Raw genomic sequence first — 18,475 nt, forward strand, 5'->3', positions numbered from 1 at the left:
TCTGAGAAAGCCCATCAACATTTGCCAACATTTTTAAAATAGTGAATCTCAGCGAATATTTTTTTTCTTGGAACATTTTAGTTATACCTTAATTTAAAATCTTTCACTCTTTCGATTAGGTTAACACTCCTTTGCTTTTTGGCATCCTAGATATCTTGCTGTCATCCTGGGGAGGAAAATGTTCATGTTTTATGCGTGTGTTTTGCCAACTGAGAGACATCTCTGCCTATTACCTTTAGATCTAATTGCCAAGAAAAATGTTAAATCAAGAGGTGGAAACCCTGTCCGCGGTACACTTTTTTCAGAAATTTGACTCAAGAATCAGTGTTCCACTTACTGTGATTATTACATTTTGTTTGATAAAGTTGTACGGGGCGATGGGGTTGTAAAGTTCACACACTTGAACTAGATTTTGTGTGCTCCAACTAAAAAGAATTCGTAATCCATTTGTGAGAGACTGAGTTTTCCTCTCTACTAACTAAAGCACTTATAACTTGTGACCTATTCTCATAGAATCAGAAACATTGTATGGTTAATTGGCACTTAATTGTACAATGGATAGAACTTCCAGGAAAGTGACCTAAAAACCATAAACGGGGAAAAACTAGACTTGAAATTCTGAATCCAAGAACGGGGTTGATCTCTTCTAAAAGTAGGAGCTTTAAGTCTCATTTAAGTAGAAGAATCACTTTAAATGATAAATAATATAAACGCTGTAGTATTTTATACTTACATTTTAAAGGAAAATTAAAGTGTGGACTAAACGGGTGGGGGTAATAGAAAAAGGGATGGGAGGCTGAAGAGAACAAGTGAAAACAGAGGGAAGTCACAGTACTGTCACTTTTCTTACATGGACATGTTGGATAGAGGATAGCTCTCCCTAGAAGAGATATTTGAGGTGTTTTTTCCAGGAATGGAGATGTGTTTTATGGGTCTAAGGATATTACCTCATGCCTCTTTTACAATCTTCGTCCTGTCACCCATAGAGAGCAAAGTACTTGGCCACAGGAATTCAATTCATTTCCTCATACATACCAATTGATAAATGGAATGAAATCATTATCAAATTTTTTGGTCTACAGATCATCCTCATAAAATGAGAAAATACTTCATCTAGTCTTTCTGAAAAGAGAAAATGACCTACCAGAGTTAACAATTCTGCTTTTAATGCAGTGCTTTTAAGTGATACGTATACCAAAAATATCACGACTACACAATCAGATTCAGAGGACCCTCTCAGACCACACTTGAAAGAGTGGTTGTCATGGAATATTAAGGCTGGAAATAGTCTCTGGAAAAAAACACCTTTTCATAGCTATTCCAGTAGTTTAGTCAAATCTTGAAATACAGTTTATGTTAATTAAAAGATAATCTGTTTTCTCAGCAGAAGTCAGCCTCTCAATGGTACCTACTGCTACATTACTTGGGAATCCAGAATTGCAGCTGCTTATCAAGAACGGAGCACTGTGCTGGATATTATTTATACTTTCTCCTTTCCAAAGATGATTTGAGGAAGCTCTGTGCTAGCCACTGCTTACATCACAGTAGGAGATCTGGGTGTCACTTTATTTTCCTTTATCCTCAATTTCCTCATTTATTTTTTAAATCTTGTATGTGTTTTTATAAATTTTCTTAAATCCTTTGGAAATTGATGAATATCGAAAGGCCTTAAAGACGTCTATAGAATCACATGAACTATTTCACCCATTTCAACACCACCCCCCCGCCGCCATTTTCTCTACACAGAGACGAGGGCACTAAATAATGCTTGATTCACATCTGCAAGAGCCTAGCCATTCTGTCCACAGCTTTGGTTAACTGCACCACACCTGAAGGACTCTGCCTTTCCTTCGTAGTCTCTACTGCTTTTCTCCCCTCCTTAGCATCGATTAAGTGGACCACATGAAATTGCCAATATTCAACCGTTTTTTATCTAAAAAGGTGGAGGTTTTGTGCAGTTTCACCTAAATCGATGTCTCTTTAACATAACCTTTGTTGCTATGATTTTGACCCTCCTTTGACCTGCCCCTGGGTCTCTTTCTAACCTGTGCATGCTGGATTTCAGGTATCTTCAAGTTTGTTCTACTGACATAATCACTATCCTATTTCAAAAGTATTTTGGTTAACATTAACTAAGTATATTTAACGACCTTCAAATTTCGTATCTTCCCTACTTTCTCAAAAATATACCTCAAAACCCATATCTCTTGTCTTATTTTTTCTTAGTCAACCAAAAGGGAGAGGTAACATTTTTCAGCTTTTACTATGTGCTAACTCTTTCACATCTTTAATCCTTACAGCGCTAGTAGATAAGTATCATAGGTATGTCATTTTATAGATGAGGAAAGTGAAGCTCAGCGGGATTATGGGACTTGCTTAGTGTCATCTTCAAATAAGTGGCAGATTCAAACTCACATGTGTTGGTCTCACCAATCAACATATCAAGTCTTAAGAGATCAGTTTACGAGATTCACCCTCCCATTATGGGAAAAGTAAAGAAAAAAGAAAAGAAAGGATAAAGAACACAATAAAGTAGATAAAAGAGGTACATATTTATAAGGAAGTTCACTTTTAAAGCAAGTCTGTTTAGAATGTGAGCTCCTTGTGTTAGGGGTCATATATTTGGGATGTTCTAACCAATATTTAATAAGCAAAAAGAATGTTAAGACAATTACCTTGTGGGAACATGAATAATGAATACAAAATTACAATTAACCAATAAATATTGTATGATAAAATGTCTTTGACCTTACAATAGTTCACCTCTTTCAAGATCACCTATCTCAAATGAGTTAGACCCTCATTTTCACTCAAGCTCCATACCAACGATATCATCATGATACAAAGGGACTGATGTTTTTATAATTCAATAAATCTCATTCTCTTTATCCAGCTATTGACATCCCTGGGTGTTCTAAATTTTCTAATTATCCATGTCACTTCTGAAGTCATCTTCATGTCAGTTCAGGAGGTTTAGTCCATTGAGAGATTTCTGTGTTGTTGCAATTTTCTGAGAAGAAATGGTTTATGCATTCCTTTGTTAATAATCTGTCTTAGAAGACTACAGAATACTAGAAAGTGTCTTGTTAATTACCTTTCTTAGAAGACTATAGACTGCTAGAAATTCTCTTGGTTGTAAGTTAGCAAACTTACCAAGGAGCTTCACCTAACAAGTGATACTAATAAATGACCTAAGTCAGATGCCACTAGGTGTGGTGTCCTTACACGATGAGCAACAACCTTCAGCATAAAGTGTATTCATACTTCATGATTCGATTTCTATCTTATAATGGAATTTTTTTCTATCCTTTAATCCTGTAAATCAGACATATCCATCAACTACTCTCAAAAAAGCCAACCGTACCCAAGGCCTAGTTAGAGAAGGTAAGAAGTGGAAAAAATAAAGAATGAGTTGGGAGGGAGAAAGTTGGATAGAACTGTGGAAAATATTGAAAACTGGTTTTTACCTGCCTTGAAGGAATAAAATTTTTCCAATTACCCCTAAAATGGCTGAATTGCTACACCATGTGATCACTCCATTGCAACCCAAGGGGTAGAGTAAAAATATCAATGCAATTACACACACACACACACACATATAATATACAGTATAATCATAATATATCGTATGATATATAATATAATGCACAATAATTAATAAATTGTGTTCAACAAATAACTAAATGAAAAGATGAGTCATCATGTATAAATCTCAAAAATGAGTGAAAAAAGTTATTATAGCAGGATAAACAGTATAATACCATTTATATAAAATTTTAAAACATACGAATTTATATTATATACTGTATACAGATACGTATGTATGGAATAAAACTATAAAATCTTGGAATGATAAATGCTAAATTTTAAATAATGATTACCCTTGGTATGGAGAGAAGAATGAGATTTGAGTGGGTATTCCAGGGGGCTTTGTTTGTATTTGCAAGATTTCCTCAAACTAGGCTAAGTATGTTATATTGCTCTCTATTACTACTCTGCCTGAAATACTTCATAATCATTATTTTAAGCAAACAAAAAGCAAAAATTAATAAATGAGTCCATGGCAGAGGTAGTAAAATAAGCGTACTCAGGCAACTGACTGACTGAACGAGTGGAGGGGAGGAAGAGAATGATTCACAAATGACTAAGTTTTCCAGTTTTAGTAACTGGAAAGATGAGCTGGAATAAGGAATGTAAAAAAATGGGAATGGGTATGGGATGGACAATCATGAATTGGTTTTAGATGTGTTGAGTTGGACATGCTCGCAGGGTACCCATGTGATAGCCAACATGCTACTATAAATTTGAACCCAGAGCTAAAAAGAGAAGAAAGTGCAGGGCACAGATTTGGGAGCCTGGGAAATAGTAGAAAATATATATATTGTCTCTGCCCCCGGTTCCTGGCATAGAGCTCCTAAAACTCTTGTGATTTCCTATGTGATAAGAGCACTAGATGCATCTCTTGTTCAAATATTTGGTCTTTGACCCTGGATCTTAATACCAAGCTCCTAAATCCCTTGGAATTTCCTAGGTGATAAGAGAATCTTTTGTTTTAATGAGGCAACTTTGGGTGGGTTCCTGGAAGGAGGCTGGTCACTGGAAAGACCAAACCATGATTAGAACCTTGAACTTTCAGTCCCATCCCCCACCCCCTAATCCTTCGGAGAGGGGCTGGAAAATGCAGTAATAATAATCAGTCATGCCTATGTGATGGAGTCTCTATACAAATGCCTCAAGTAGAGTTCGGAAAGCTTACTGAACACATGGAAGGTGCTAAGAAGGTGACGTGACCAGAGAAGGCATGGAAGCTCCTCACCCCTTCCCCATACCTGGTCCTGTGTATCTGGCTGTTCATCTATATCCGTTATGGTAAACATGTTTCCCTGAGTTATGTGAGCCATTCTACAAATTATTGAACCCAAGGAAAGGGTTGTGGGAACCCCAATTTATAGTCCGTCAGTTAGAAGTACTGATGATAACCTAGGACTTGAAATTGGTGTCTGAAGTGGAAACACCCTTGTAGGACTGAGCATTTAACCTGTGAGGTCTGACGCTAACTCCAAGTAGATAGTGTCAGAACTGAATTGAGTTGTAGAACACTCAGCTGGTGGCGGAGAATTGTCTGGTGTGGGAAATAAACACACACATTTGTTAACCAGAAGTGAAGTGATCTAAGTATTGTGAGTGAGAGTAAAGAGAAACGGAGTGTTTCCTACACAGAGCCCTTACCATCTTCACAGGTATCTGTCTCCTTCTCTTCAAACATGAACTAGTCTCTATCTTTAAAAACGCTCCACGTGACTGCAGTTTTCTCTAACTATTGTCTTTCTTTCTTTCCTTTCCTTGTCCAAGGTCTCAATAACTTAGTCTCTATCTACTGCCTTCCTAATTGAATGCTACACCCAGTTTTTGTCCTACCGTGCTACTCTTAATGGTCTCCAACAGCTTCCTTATTGTCAAAGCCGTAGGTCCCTGCCCGCCTTCATCCCCTTCATCCCCTTCCTCCCCTCTCCCCCATTTTCATTCCTTTTCAGCTTTTCACAGCATTTGACAGTGTAAACATTTCCTCCTGAAAACTCTGTCCTCCCTTGAAAGGTCACCTACTCTCTGGTTTCCTCTCAAATGAGCATTTCTCTGTATCTTTGCAATGCTATCCAATAAAACAATCTGTGGTGATGGAAATGTTCTGTTGCACTGTTCAGTACAGTAGCCACTAACCACGTGTGGTTATTGAGCACTTGAAATGTGCTTCCTGTGCCCAAGGAACTGAATGTTTAATTGTGTTTAATTTTAATTAGTTTACATTTAAATGGCCACATGTAGCTAGTGAGTACCTTATTGGACCGTGTAGTTTCAGGCTTTCTTTCCCTCCTTCCAGCCTCTAAATATGAACATTACTCCAGAGTCAGTTTTTGATTCCCTGAGCTTTTCTTTACAAGCTCATCCCCCTGGAAGCTCAACCATCCCTGTAACTTCAGCCCTGTCTCTAAATTCAATTACAAATCTTATCTTTAGTTGTCACCTGAGTTCCAGTTCCCTGTCCCCAAGCACTATAAATTCCTCCTGAATGTCTCACTTTCACCTCAAACTAAAAATGTTCCAAACTGAACCCATAATTTTTCCTACAGAACCAGCTCTCTTCTCCCTTATGACAGTCCTATCTCTGACAGCAATGTCCTCATCATTTTCTCAGATGCCCAGACATGAAATTACCTTTGGCATATCGCTTTCTTCTCTCATTGGTGGCCAGTTACCAGGAACTAACAAGTTTTCCTGCAGAATGTCTTTCTGCTACCCATTCATTGAAACCATAAACTTTATTGAACCCCACTCCTCAAGATTATGTATGGCCCCTACCCACAAGAAGCAGATTATCCAATTAAGAGACAAAATAGAAAACACAGATTAGATAACATAGAAGAGAAATAACAAAATCTAAAGTACGCTAGATGCATTGCCAAAGGAGTGCCCTCCAAATTCAGAAACCACCGAGACTCCTTCTGAAAGAGATCACAGCATTCTTTGCCCTAGCTGGACTTCTGCAGCTCTAGACGATACTCCAGACTTTCCTGCTCCTTTCTGTTCTGTATCTGCCATCAAATTAATCTTCCTTTACCGTGTTCAAAAAACATTAGTGATTTCCATGATATTCTGCATGAAAGGGTCTCTCTTGCAACTCCTTACTGCCCTGTATTTAATCACTCTTACCCCTGCCATCGGGTTTGTAGTTCCCTTTCCCAGGGCTCATGCAAATTCTAAAAAGCCTTTAGGCCTCAGTTCAAGTCTTAAAGCCACTTCTTTCCATAAAGCCACGGCTTCCAGCAATTAGCAATTCCCTTGCCTTTATCTTTCCGTTACACTAGGAGTCTGTACCCTTAATATTACACTTAATTCATAACAGGGTTGGCACCACGGTTGACATCGTAAGCATTTAGTGCACAAGCATGCTGTCTCACTCTTCTGTGGCTCATAAGAGGTGATTCTCAAGAAAGGAGTGAAGTATGGTTTGAAAACAAAACAGCTCTTCATTGGTCCCACTGGGACATTTTTTTTTAAGCTATGACACTAACTTATTCAAATTGTGAGATTTTTATGCTTTATCAAAAACATGTATTGTCTAACAAAAGAGTTCAAGAAACAATTCTACAATGTTGAGCAAATAGAAGATAATCAACAAATATCTATTGGATAATTCATTGATTTCAATAAGCCGTGAATTTGGGTTCCGTTAGGATTAAAGTTTCAGACTTATTTTAATAGCGAAACTGCTAGTAATATGACCTGCTAATTGTAAAGGGGCCACAAAACTAGCTGAATAAATCATCAAAAACTTAAAAGGAGATCTTTAAGTGTTTGTATATGAGCCATTTGATATATGTGTGTGTGTGTGTGTGTGTGTGTAATGTACATGTAAATTATAAATCCTAATAAATAATAAATTAGGTGACCCTATCACCTCATTTAAAACATTTCTGGTATTGATAACTAACCATAATTTAATTTCTATCACCCTTGACAGCTATCCAAGTGAGTTATTTTCTTAGGCTAGTGTGTTAAAAATATACTTAATTTTCTTTTAAAATATTAATATTTAAATTAATATTTAAATTCTATGGTCAATATTCCTACCTTACTCATAGCATTTGAATTATTTTATTTCTGGCATGCTTATTTACTCACGTCATGAGTTTTTACTTTTTTACTCTATTTTAAACATTCTAATTTCACATTACTATGAGATAATCTTTTTGCTTCATATTTCCTTCACGCTGCATTGAAGAAGCCACTTAACTGCTTATGTTCCTAGTCTACTCAAGTCATTTTATTCCTTCTTTGTACTGACTGTCCCTCTCTCTGGTTTTGTATAACAAGCTTACTGCATATTCCTTCTTCTAAGTCATTGACATACAAAATGAATAAAATTGGTCCTAATATTGATCCCTGGGGCTTTGCATCCATCCTTCCAAACTATGCCAGCCTTTGATATCAAAGTCAATGTTTAATCTACTTAAGTAGGTCATCCCTGTACCATACTTCTCTACCTTCTAAATTACTTGTTTGTATAGTATTCTTTTCATGGTGCTTTATCCCAAGTAATTGGCTCATGGCCTCCCTCAGCTGATATTTGTCACTAGACCTAGGGCAGATAAGACATAAATCCATGCTGACTCTAAATTAAATCATAACTTTCTGATATTTGCCATCGTTGATTTCCTACAAAATTTACCAATGTCCTGTCATTCACTGAAGTTAAACTTAATAATCTGAATCTTGTACTCAGGTGAGAAGGGATATTTAGGGAATGAACAATAGGGTTTTATTTATTATAACTGATACACAATCAAAGAGAAAGTATTTCAAGTCACCTATATCTTTATCGATGAATTCAAACATCTACTAAGAATGAAGAAAATATTTGAATTACAATAGTCAAAATCTAGTAGTCAAGGGCCGGCCTGGTGGCTCAGGCAGTTAGAGCTCCGTGCTCCTAACTCCGAAGGCTGCCGGTTCGATTCCCACATGGGCCAGTGGGCTCTCAACCACAAGGTTGCCAGTTCAATTCCTCGAGTCCCGCAAAGGATGGTGGGCTCTGCCTCCTGCAACTAAGATTGAAAATGGCACCTTGAGCTGAGCTGCCTCCTGGATGGCTCAGTTGTTGGTTGGAGCGCAGGCTCTCAACCACAAGGTTGCCAGTTCTATTCCTCGACTCCCGCAAGGGATCGTGGGCAGCGTCCCCTGCAACTAAAATTGAACATGGCACCTTGAGCTGAGCTGCCCCTGAGCTCCGGGATGGCTCAGTTGGTTGGAGCGCGTCCTCTCAACCACAAAGTTGCCAGTTCAACTCACGCAAGGAATGGTGGGCTGTGCCCCCTGCAACTAGCAATGGCAACTGGACCTGGAGCTGAGCTGCGCCCTCCACAACTAAGACTGAAAGGACAACAACTTGACTTGGAAAAAGAAAAAAAAAGAAAAAAAGTCCTGGAAGTACACACTGTTCCCCAATAAAGTCCTGTTTAAAAAAAAAAAAAATCTAGTAGTCAAAAATTCCTAGAATTGCACCTTAAAAAGGTGAGTTTTACTATATGTAAAATTATAACTTAATTTTTTAAATAGAAGGAAGAGAGTATCTTCATTTTTAAGTATCTAGTAGAATACTGAAAGTGAAAGACTGAGAATAGCAAAGGGACTAGTACATAGTAGGGTTGATCAGAGTTTAATCATGGAAACTTTTGAGGAGGAAATCAGAATATATGAGGAAAGGCTTAGAGAGAAATATTTCTAAAGCAGGTAAAATTCATGGATAAAGCCATAGAATGGAGAGAAGTGCAGTTTTTAAAGAGTATTTAATGTATGTTAAAAGTGAATGCATAAAAAGGACAAATGAATAAACCCACGGAGCTCCCCACAACCACATTATCTCTAAAAATGTAACAGCAAGATAACAGAGAGCACTACTATATAAATTGGATGTATGTGATTTGTCCACTTTAAAGCAGAGACCAGCAGAAAACTGAGCACTTCAATAAATGTATTGAATAGATGGATTTTAACTTCTTTAGCCTACTGTCCCATTATTAGTAAGCTGTCTTTTGTTTTTATTTATTTTGTTACTTTTTAATAAACTTTTTATTTTAGAATATTTCTAGACTTACAAAAAAAGTTACAAAGATAATACAGAGGTGCCATATACTTCTCACCTAGTTCCCCCTAACGTGGGTTGACCAATCATCTCAATTTTCCAGGGACTCTCCTGGTTTTAGCACCAAAGTCCCACATCCCAAAGAACCCCTACCCCAACCCCCTCCCAGGCAAACCTGGATGGTTAGTCACCCTACAATGTTAACATCTTACACTACCATGGCACATTCATCAAAATTAAGAAACCAACATTGGTGTGTCACTACCAACTAAACTCCAGGCTTTATTTGGATTTCACCAGTTTTTCCATTAATGTCCTTCTTCTGTCCCAGAATCTAATTCATGGTATCACATTGTATTGAGTCATCATGTTTTAGAGTCTTCTGGCCTGTGACAGTTTCTCAGTCTTTCCTTGCTTCTCATGACCTTGACTCTTATGAGGAGTAATTCTAAAGTATTGTGTAGAATGTCCCTCAATTTGTGTTTGTCTAATGATGTTCTCTGTTTAGACTGGTGATACGGGCCTTGGGGCCCTAAATTATTTTTGAACTCTGCAAATGTCAGTGCTTATTTTCATGTTTACATTAGCCATTGTGGACTTTAAATTCCTCAGAATATCATTTTAATTTTAAAAGGAGATTAAATCACTTGCCCAAGAGTCAGGGTAAATTTTAGATTCTAGATACAGTACTCACATTAGATTCCACAAAGGGCAAAATCAAATGCTTCAAAATCTGAAACTTATTTAAACTTTGAAAATGACAGAGGACATTGCCCAAGTTACCTTTGAAGCCTTAAGGTAACTTCTCCATTGGTACCATTCTCAAAGGGTGAAAATATACCACTATTTGGCTAAATAAATAAAGCTATGAAGGTTTATTTTTCTAGTTTTGAAAAGAAAACGTATTCTTTGTAAAAAATTTAGAAAATAATGAAAAGGAAGAATATTAAATTATCTGTAATTCTACCACCGTAGAAAAAACACTGATTTTAACTGTTAACAATTTTTACGTCCTTTTAGTCGTTTTTCTATCCGTCACATTTTTTTCTGTAAAAATTGGATTATACTGTTACATGCTAATTTCAACTAACTTTTAAATTTTTATATATCGTGAATATCCTTTTATATAATTAAACACCTATGACATCATTTTTAATATCTGTCTAATATTTCATATGATTTAACATCCTGTAGCTAAATATTTACACAGATCCTTGATAATTTCCCAAGGTTAAATTTCTTTAACTGGACTTGCTGTATCCAAGGGTATACACAATTTTAAGGGTTCTGCTATGCACTGCCAAATTGCCCTCTAGAGGGGTTATACCAATGTATACACTCACTAGCAATTTAGAGAAGTACTCATTTCTCCACATACTCATCCACTAGTTGTTTTTTTTTAATCTTTCCAAGTTGATAATCAAAAATATGGCATTTTTTGTTTTGTTTGAAGTTGTATTTTTTTGATTACTAGCAAGGGTGAGCATTTTTATATGATTGGTGCCACTAGTATTTCTTTCTTATACAGTGCATTACTTTGTTTATACCCTTTATCTAATTTTCTATCGAGGCATTCTTCGTTTTCTTATTGATGTGAAAGCACACATTAATGACATTAAACTTTTTCTCTCATACATGTTTCAAATTATTTTCCCAGTTTTTATTTGCTTTTTAATGATATTTTGATTTTTCAGAGGTGTGAATCATTCTTATTTGTTTTCTACCTGTGGTAGCTGTTTTTGGTTTTCTGCTTGGTTTTGGTTTGGTCTAAATGACTATTCATCTTCAGGGCAGCTGACATGAGTCTAGGAATCCTGTAACCCCGCACTTTCAGCACAGGTTGACATGTTCCCTTTCCTAACGAGGCAATGCCCTGAGTCCTCACAGTCCCAAGCTTTAGGAGAGAAAAAAGAACTGAAAGCAAATTCAAAAGTACACTGCCCTGAAAGCTGCCAAATTCAGGCTGCCACACACCTCCAAGGAAATAAAGTCCAAAGATAGTGATAACTCTCAGAAACAAACAAACAAACAAACAAACAAACAAAACCATCTTTTAAGACAATTCAGCTCCCAAACCTCAAAATTGTCTGTTTTAACAGCTTTCATGCTATACAGAGTAGGGATCCCCAGCCCGCTGTTTGTGAGTACCCCCAACTCCAAGCCCCTCCCTGGGGCTCCCAGCTCTCTCTGAACAGAGAAGAGAGCCCGGGCTCTGCAGTCAGGCTCAGGGAGGCCAGTGTTCTCCTCCCGTGTCCCGCTGTCCTTGCCTCCATGTTAGAATGAATAAAGTCATGACAATTTCAGGGCAAATGTCAGGACTGAAAATTACTAGAACCACAAAGATTTAATAGCTACCTTCTTCATCTTTTTGAAACATGAAAACATTTAAGACAGTAAATTTTTACATTACATGTAAGCCAAGAAAAAAAGGTAGAAAAACTTAAGGCAAGCCGGCCTGGTTCACAGACAGTAAACATAGCTGCTTGTGTGCTGTGAGTGCAGGGACCTCGGGAAGGCCTCCTCCTCACACGTTCCCCAGGATACTCCCGCCACAGCCTGTCATAAACAGTTCCGTTCTGACATGCCAGACCCCATACCCAGATAGAGTGGGTATTTGTGAGTCGCTGTTAGAAATGTAATAATTCTTGGGAAGTACTGAGGTCTAAGAACTAGCTGTTTGTTCTCAAGTCTTCAGAGATGCAGACTGCCCTCTAGAAACAAAAGAGCACTGGAGTTTTGCCTGATTTGCCCTTTCCAGTTGAAGAGGGGGTCTTGGTGGAGACAAGAGCCCATATGGCCTCGATAAGGTAGAAGCGGGAACCAGGAGGAGGGTCTATTGGTGCCTACACAAGTGCTCATTCTGCCCACTGGGTAATCCAGCCTTGGTCCTGAGGGAATACTACATTGATGTTAAATGGTATGAAAAATAGGAAAAGGGATGCAGTATCACCCCAATCACTACTCACAGAAACTGGTCTACTTCAGAAGCTGCAAATCAGAACAACTCAACAGTCAGGGAGCAAATGCAGGTCACATCCCTGATTCTAGGAGGCTCCAGCCCAGCAACTGCTCAGTGTGTTATGGAAATATTTCTTTAATACTTTTAAACTGCCTGCTTTGGAGAGTTTCCTTGTTGGTGACCTTATTTTGCCATCCAGCTTCAACATTAATTGAGCATGGAAGGGGCATGGAAGGATGTCCCAGCCTGAGCCTAAGCTGGGCTCACAGCCAGGAATCAGATTCGTCTGGGCATGTCTGATGGGCTTGCCAGGTGTCTCTCAGCATGAGAGATGGAGGAGGCTAAGGAAATAACATCCTAAGGCAGTGGGTGTGGGGGGACACAGGTATCAGAATCACCCGGGAAACTAAAAATATATACACTCTGTACAAATGCATCCCGGTTCTGAGTGAGTGTGTGTGTGTGTGTGTGTGTGTGTGTGTGTGTGTGTGTTCATGTGGGCGCACACTAGCAAGAATCACTACTTTCACACCAAAATTGGCCCTCAGAGTTCCGCAGATCAGCCTACACCAAGGGCACTGCGGACTGCAGAGAACACAGGGTGGCTTCTGTATGTGAGAATTCCCAAGGCTCTGGCAGTGTGGCCCTGCTATGTAGCTCTGAACACCAACAGCTTCCACACTTCAAGGAGTGTCTGCCTAAGGAATCCTTCAGTAGGGACCATGGACCCCCTGGGAGTCCAAGAATAGGTGGCAGGGGTCCATGAACTCCTGAAAACTGCATGCAACTTAGTGGGTGCCTATGTTTATTTTTCTAGAAATAGGTTTTACACATTTCTGAGATTCTGAAAAGAGGATGTGATCCTCAAAAGGTTAAGAACTGGCAACTGCCAAAACAAATATTGGGGCAAGCAGATTTTGTAAGATTCTGAGAATGCCACTGTAGTAGATATGGGCCAACGCCAGAAAAATACTACGTTTTTTTCAGTTAACGTGACATATTAATATCTACCTTGTGGCATCAGTCACCTGAAAACACTAGTTATCTGAAAATCTGAAAGCCCACCTATGCTTCAAGGCCACCTCAAATGCTTCCACCCCCACCCCAGCCAAAAATGATTGCTCCCTTGCCTAAGTCTTGTTTGTGTACCTCTCCTGACACTTAACATTTTTTATCTGTATTTTTTTTTTTAACTTTTATTTAAGTGTGTTTTAAACATGGCGCTCCAACCACCTGAGCTACCGGCCCTCAAGTAGTTGTTTCAATCTAGTTGTGGAGGGGGCAGCTCACAGTGGCCCATGTGGGGATCAAACCAGCTTCCTTGTTGTTACGACCAGTGCGCTCTAACCAACTAAGCTAACCAGCCGCGCCAACTTTTTATCTGTATTTTGGGTATGTGCACACACATCATGTATCTTCCAGAAACTACAAGCTTTGAAAGTAGGAATCAAGTCTTACCAATGTTCTTTTTCTTTCTGTGTCCAACATTGTATATTTACTTAGTTATCATTGGACAAGGGAATGAACAAATCATAAATCTATCCTATCTGCCAAACCTTTTTTATCTGTCTACTAAAAGCAATTAACCCTATTTCCTTGTAAATTATGCATTTTAAATATATTCCTTATAATTTATATTGCTGGAGTCAATTGACTTACTTTTTTACACATCATCCAATATTTACCTGCCTTATCTGCTTATTTAGTTGTAAACTGCTTAGAGGGCAAAGACCACATATAACCCAAACTATGTAAACCTACATGCCTCGTGGGAGATACATATGGCGCTGACCAATGTGTTCAGCACCCTGATCAGCATGCCCATGAGGAAATCTTTCATAAGAAGACACAGACCCGGGGGTGGCCGGATGGCTCAGTTGATTAGAGTGCGAGCTCTGAACAGCAGGGTTGCCGGTTCAATTTCCACATGGGCCAGTGGGCTGCGCCCTCCACAACTGGATTGAGGGCAATGAGCTGCCACTGAGCTTCCGGAGGGGCAGCCGGATGGCTCAGTTGGTTAGAGCGTGAGCTCTGAATAACAAGGTTGCCAGTTCAATTCCCGTGTGGGATGGTGGGCTGCTCCCCCTGCAACTAAAGATTGAAAACGGCAACTGGACTTGGAGCTGAGCTGCGCCCTCCACAACTAGATTGAAGGACAACAACTTGGAGCTGATGGGCCCTGGAGAAACACACTGTTCCCCAATATTCCCCACTAAAATTTAAAAAAGAGAGAAGAAGAAGACACAGACCCAAGGACAGAACAGAGGTTGGTAGAAAACACAAAAAAAGAAAAAACCTATTAGTAAGAGCTAAGCAGAAGAGCAAAATCATCAGGTTCTAGAAGTGAATTCTGAAGAGGAGATAAACCAAAGCGAGAACAGCCTGAACCTGTCTCAAGAAGGACAGTGCAAACAAGAAACAGCCCAGCCTCAGAGAGGGTGGGGATGGACAACGAATCTTGGCATTGGCTCTATGCGGGTTTGGCAAGAGCTGCCACGTTTTTTCTGGCCCTAGGACTCTATTTGGTTTGTTTCCTATTTGTGTCAGGCTTTTCTTGTGTTCAAAAAACCCTGACTGCGCTATTATATGTAAAATGATGTTAATGAAATTGCTTTATGTAGTAAGTCTGTTTTCAGTTAGAATACAGGCTACGCAGAGTATTTTTAAATGGATTTGAGCATATCCCTGATTATCAGAGAGAGGCACGCACAAAGACCGGCAACTTTTTTTCCTTTTCTACTCAGTTTAATATTTATTTACATATATAGCTACACATTAACACACTCTTGGTTCTCTACAATCAAAATCTCTAGAAAATTGCGTTATCTTGATGACCATTGCAGCTTAATGACTGAATTGTGACCATATGGTCATCCTGGTGATGTTTGCTTATTAACTGATGGAAACCAGAGTCATAAACATCAGCCCAACCATTCCATGGGCAAGGGACGAACTAGGGAAAGTTTAAATAGTAGATGGAAAGGACAAGCCAATGAGTGGCTACATGGCTAGTAGCTTAGCTAGTGATTCTAAATTAACTCCTACTACCCACAGATCGGCCCTAGGACACAGGGGTAATTTGAGAGAGAATGCAATTTGATAAATTAGATAATCTCACATTGCTCATTTAACTTATCACAACTTTAAAGTAATCATTTATGGTGTGGCTGGTTAGCTCAGTTGGTTACAGTGTGTTGCTGGTAGCACCAAGGTTGCCACTGTGGGCCACTGTGAGCTGTGCCGTCCTTAAAAAAAATAATAATAAATAAATAAAATATTCATTTGTCACTCAACAGCATGTATTGAGTGGCTCTGTGTGGAATCCATCACCAAACAGAATGAAAATCCCTGCCTGATGAAGTTTACATTCTATCAGAAAAGAGTCCCATCTGGGCATCATCTGTCAATCCTTGTGGTAGTTTTGCATCTTTTGTTGGTCTGAACTCCTGGAGGTCATTATCTTGCTTATCTCTGTTATTTGCATCTCTGGGCCCCAGATGAGTTTGTTTTCAGCTCTCTAAGTCTTCGGAAAAGCAGGGTATCTGCATTGTTGGGTCCCAGGTCCAATCTCACAGGTACTGGTTAAATAAGACATTTTCCTCATCACCTCAGCCTGTATCTTCTTAGGTTCTACCCATTGGGGTTCTGTAACTACAGCGACTTCCAGGACAGAGATTGGGAAAATATGAGAGATCGTCTGGTTTAACCCATTTATTTCCCAGGTGTAGACACTGAAACCCACAAAAGCAAAGCAAAGTGACTTGCCAGTGTCACACAGAGGGACCTGGGCTTTTCACCAGGCCCTTTCTTGCAGCCTAGTGGTTTTCCATCTTATCATAAGTGACACATCCTGCGGGATCTAACAGGCCAAAAGAGCTCAATGTGGCTACAAAACAGAGGTGCAGCAGGACTCATGGTCAGAGAGAGCTCACACTTAAGAATAATACTTTGGAGGACTGAATATCTTGTTAGACCTGAAATCCACCCTGAGGCTAGTAAGTGTTTGAGTACCTTGGTGTCACATCCTCTTTATCACCCCAAACAGGATTAAAGCAAGGCATAGGAACTGGAGTTGAATGTCCTGAAAGATATCATCGTGGCTACACACCAGACTACAGTTAAATTAGAATTTGAAAATCTGTGTTCCATAAACTAATCCATTTATGTTTTTTTTGTTGTTGCTGTTTTTAAAAGTGGGCAAATTGAATTCTTTTTTTTTGTTTGTTTTAATTTTTATTGGGGAACAGTGTGTTTTTCCAGGACCCATTAGCTCCAAGTCAAGTCGTTGTCTTCAATCTAGTGGAGTGCGCAACTCACTGGCCCATGTGGGAATCGAACCGGTGACCTTGGTGTTATGAGCACTGCACTGTAACCAACTGGGCCAACCAACCAACCGCCTCCTCCCTTTTTTTTATAATTGTTTTCTGTTTACTAGGATGAGCCAACTTTGAAAGGGTCCAGTGTTATCACAGCTGCACTGGACTACGCTAAGAGGAAAGAGAATTTTTCTAGATCTCATTCAGTATTGGGATTAGGAACAACTGCCTGAGCCAACGAGGCTGATGAATATGGGACAAAGAGCTTGGAACCATAGGAAGCTTGAGCTTGCTTACCATTTTAAGAACCCAAACAAAATTTCAAACTTGAATAAGAAACCATATGATCCAAGACACATACCCATAATTCATTAGCTTTTAACAATCCTTACCAACGAATCAATTAGCAGTTAAGTAACAGAGTGGGTTTGGGATCAGAAGACACACCCTTCATGTACCAGTTTTATGACTTCACTTTTCTGAGTCTTGGCCTCTCTATCCATAAAGTGGAGATAATCAAACCTGCTTCATCTTCCTCTCTACATAGTGAAAATTAAATGAGCAGGCATGTGAACACTTTTTATAAACTGTAAAGAACTATAAAATTTTAATTATCATTATCAATTAACATTGAACTTGAAGACTTTCTTAATTAAACTCTACCTTAATTAAATTTAGTAACAGTATGAACTTGAAACTCTGTTTTGGGGGCTTTGCATATGACCAACATCAATATTTTAAAATTCAGAGAAACAAAACAAATTCTTACAGGTACAATTATATAGATAAAAATATAATTTCTTTCCTTTATCGAGGAAAAGTTAGGAATAAAAGAGCCACTCGGGTGAGTTTTTTAATACACACTTTATGGAGCAGGTGGATATTGCTGACTAAGTTGCTGAGTGCCAGAGCAGCACAAGTCAGTATCAGCTGCCCATCCCCACAAAAGGGCTCACACTTTGGACTTCTGGGAAAATCTTGCTCCTTCAGATCCTCTACTTTCATTTCCATCATAGAAATGCATGTTACTTGATCCCAAATTGCATGAAGACCTTCTTTGCTGAGATAAGCAAAGCTTTGCCACTTTCATACCTTTGATCCCACTGATTCTACAGATTTGGCTACCCGGGACAAGTTGACTGATGGGCAGACACTTATGAGTACACGCATCACTGAGAGATACCCTGACTATGCAATAATTCTTAAGTCCACACCTGCTAACCTCCAGGGCATAATTATTTTATTTTTTTAAATTGCACCCTGTGCAACACAGCCCTTGGGTGCCTGTAGAGAAAATGAGCACATTATAACAAATACAATATTGCAGAACAACAACTAATAGCTTAAGCTAATTAAAATAAGAACCCATAAAACAGTCTTATTGCTGGCCCACTGGGGAGGAGCAAGGTCCTGTAACCACTAAGACTGGGAGGCATTAGAAAGAAGAGGCTTTTCCTCGGAAGCAGGAGTTGGTAGACCAAGGACTGGAGGAGGAAAACAGCAAGTTTTATTCTTTATTAAGAGCACGTTATTTCCCAGCAGACCTGAAAAACGATCTCT

This window comes from Rhinolophus sinicus, chromosome 17 (assembly GCF_057876585.1).
Source record: "Rhinolophus sinicus isolate RSI-liver-muscle chromosome 17, RSI-T2T, whole genome shotgun sequence".
In the NCBI taxonomy this organism is placed as follows: domain Eukaryota; kingdom Metazoa; phylum Chordata; class Mammalia; order Chiroptera; family Rhinolophidae; genus Rhinolophus; species Rhinolophus sinicus.